The 3740-nt window shown below is 31.0% G+C and overlaps 1 long non-coding RNA gene across 1 annotated transcript; it reads left to right on the forward strand.

The window, feature by feature from the left end:
* Positions 1-928: 928 nt before the first annotated feature.
* On the forward strand, positions 929-3506 carry LOC129284949 (uncharacterized). Its single transcript, XR_008587037.1, has 3 exons — positions 929-1280; positions 1411-1486; positions 3371-3506. It is a non-coding gene; the product is annotated as an uncharacterized LOC129284949 (long non-coding RNA).
* The last annotated feature ends 234 nt before the right edge of the window (positions 3507-3740 follow it).

Consider the following 3740-nt stretch of genomic DNA (forward strand, 5'->3'; position numbering starts at 1 on the left):
ACACAGTTCACAAGGATAAATAACAAACAAACTTGGACACACAATCATCGAGGGTAAATAACCAGTCAAGCATAGCTAGAAGCCATGAAACAAGAGTGGCAGGAACCATGAACACAAGTGTGAGTGTAATGCTCACAAATATCCATCCTTTTTGTTCCACGTGTATTGGTTTGCGCATGAAGCTAGCACCTCCTACTAACACTCTACTAACTAGGTATACCATAGCACGCCAAGGGTTAATAAAACTGTTATTAGTAACCAGTGTTCTGATTGAGTTCCACACTTTAAATCCATAAAATCAAACATTGCAAATATATATTAAATAAAGGTAGATAGCCCATCATAAAATAATCCAAACTCTTCTCATAAAACTTTGTACAATAGAAACATATTTTATTCGTGATAATTGATAACAAAATTTCAAATATAACGATGCATATAATCATGAATGTATTTAAACATTATTGTGAAAAAAAATAAATTTACTAATAAGTCATTTGAAACGCTATTCACTTACCCAAGATATTTCCAAATACAGAACATACTCCTAATCAGGCACTTTTGTAATACAGTTTGGTTCTTAGTTTCCTATCGGCCAAAGTAATGTCATCGATTATTTCTTTTATACACTTTATAATATCAAATTCATCATTATAAGATAATTCCAAGCAATATAAAAGAAAATATCAATGTTAATCATTCACAATAAAATTTCATATTGAGTTAAATCAATTTGTAATGACTCTAAATTTTAAATTAAAAAAAATATAAATTAAATTTAGTTTTAAAATTTTAAAAAAATCTTGTGTCCTTCCTTATAATATTCTGGTGCCTTTTCTTGTGATTTTCTCATGCCGCTTTTTGTAATTTTTCCCAACCCTTCTTTCGATCGCAAAGCCATTTCTTTCGTGCAAAGAAAACAGAGCATCTCATTTCTTTTTCCCACCGCCAATATACACTCTTCTAGACATTCATAGTCAGTCTATCTCTGTCTCTTATCAACGTCCATAGCTCTCTGTCATGAGGGATTGATTTCTCGCTGTTGTGCTTCATCCGCTGTCATCATCTTTATTCACGTTCGCCAGCCACAGTGAGTTGGTTGCTGATTCTCCTTTTATATCATCGTGCTGTTCTCTATGGCCGAGAGGTTTCGATCGAGTTGATGTCTTCATTTCCATCTTCTTCTTCCTCTTCGCTGTCTTGGTTCGTCTCTGTCAGGTGGAGATGTTGAATAGTTTTTGTTGCTCTGTTTTGTGCTTAACCGAGGTGCATATTCAGGGGTTAGTTTTTTTTTTCTTCTTCTTCTTTTCTTCCTTCCTTTCTGTCGAAATCCAGCGTGTGTGCATGTAGTAGATGATTCTTTTATTGTTGGCTGAAATTATAGTCTCGTTCTTCTCATGTGTATGATAGATTGGAACCCTTAGCTTTTCTCCTTCGATGCTGTCCAGTGGCTGATTTCTGTTTGTTGCCACTGAACTTTGTTGAGGTAAGATGTTGTGTTCCTTCCTTGCTCTTCAGATTATATAGCCCATCAAATCATTCCTTCTTTTTCCAGCCATTGGGTGTAGGTTTTGTTCTTCACTGTGGTTGTAATATTTTAGTTGAGTTTAAGGAGAAAATTCGGTTGATGCTAGAAATGGTTTACAATGATGTTGAGCTGATATTTAACCGTAGAATTTAATGTTGGGAGCTGTAGAACTTACTTGAAGGTGTTCATTTCATAACTTAATTATTGAAGAATGTCATCAACGTATTTGTGGATATATTAGAAAGAAGATGTGGAGGGAAGGAAAGTTGTTGAAATGCATGGGTAATTATCTTATAAATTTGTCAATGATAAATACATGCCCTTAATATAATTGCAAAAATGTGGAATAGAAAAATTTAGTGAATTGTGAGTTGTTAAGATTCACTTGGAGAAGTATTTATTATTTTAGTTCAAGTTGTTAATTAAAAATTTTAAAATATCAAAATGGGAGAATGGATTATATACAATGCTTGTTTCACATTTTTAGTCTAGAGGAAGCTTAAGAATAATGGATATGGTTTATTATAGTTTATGAATGAGCATAAGTCATAAGGAATTATGAAGATAAATGGGAAGTTGTCAAATAATGTAACTGACTTAAGTATATTTAAAACATAATTTATTGAAACATTATCATTAATATCGTTTGGATTGAACTTTAATGTACAAATAGTGATTGAAAAATTTCTTGATAAATAATTTTAAAATTATGATTCATTTGTCAAGAAATTAGGAACACCGTTAGAATTAAAGTGAAAAATTAAGAGAAGCATGCTTTATAATTTTAGAAAAAACTCTCAAGTGAGTAGATAATGTTCCGAATGAATTTCAAGCAATTTTTTATAAAAATTCCTTTACTTAAATTTTAATACTATTTCTTTATTAGTTATATAAACATTCTTGTCAATTCTATTTTTTAATAATTATTTTATTAATAATAATATCTTGATTTTAATACTGATTTATGCGATTGATAAGTAATAATTAAAGTTGATGTATGACAAACGATATTACTTTTCAAAAACAATCCAATTGTTTAACTTTATGTTTGATATGTAAACTTTTAGTATAGCAACTCGTGCATGAAGGAAATGACAATGAATATGGGAACGGAAGATGACAACCAAATCATATATTTTAAAAGTGAAAATTTTGAAATTGTTTTTCAACTCTATGCATGCTTGATTTTAATTAGGGAGATTGAGTTCAAAACGCTGGATGCTAATGACAGTTCTGTTAGCCCTTGACATGCCATGAAAAACCTAGCTAGCAAGGTATTTATAGCAGGTGCTAGTCTCGTGTGAAGGCTAACACATGTGGATCGGAAGGATGGTATTCTTGAGCACTGTATTCACACTTGTTTTTGTGGCCTTCATGCCTGTACTTAATTTGTGACTATTATCGTGCTTGTTTCGTGACTTCTAGCCACGCTCAACTGGTTACTTACCCTCATGGATTGTGTATCCACACTTGATTAGCTATTTACCCTCATGAATTGTGTGTCCATGCTTATTATTCGCTCTGATAAAGCCCTCCTAAAGTGAAACTAAAATCTATCATTTCTTTAGTAATTCTCTAAAAGTATTTCATCGAACTGCACTATTATTGAAAATCTTTATATTTTATGAGCAAGTAAAAATGTTAATACATATATGTGATTCTACCAATATTGTTTAATTCCACATTTATATTATTATGAAAAATCATTATTTATTTCTAGTATAAGGATAATTCATCGTTTTATTAAGTCATTTGAAGTTAAATTTATTATTTATTAGCTTCATATTTTCATTATTAAAATTTTGATTAGAATACTACTTACCAGTAAATTTTTGCCTTCAGATATTATAGCTGACCCTGTGCGTCCAACTGGCCATTGAGGGCCCTTCTTGCCTTTTTAAAAAAGGAAGCACATGGTGATTATTCTTTTTGGTGAAACCTTGTACTGTATTTTGTAAATTATAAGTTAGTGCTCCACATATATCATAATTAAATCCTAGTCTTATTTTGTTATTGTAAAAATTGTTGGAATGGAGCTAGTCACTTTGCTGGTCTGGTTGGTAGGTTTTGTTGTTGTTGTAGAAATTTCGGGAGGTTCAAATTATAGAGAAAACTCTGCTGAAATTTCTACAAAAATTTTAAAATTGTACGAACTTTAATATTATATATAACTTATACATATCACTATTTTATCTTAAATTCTAGTCAACTC

Source organism: Prosopis cineraria, unplaced genomic scaffold, assembly GCF_029017545.1.
Source record: "Prosopis cineraria cultivar Desert tree isolate PC_DT_omini unplaced genomic scaffold, ASM2901754v1 PC11, whole genome shotgun sequence".
In the NCBI taxonomy this organism is placed as follows: domain Eukaryota; kingdom Viridiplantae; phylum Streptophyta; class Magnoliopsida; order Fabales; family Fabaceae; genus Prosopis; species Prosopis cineraria.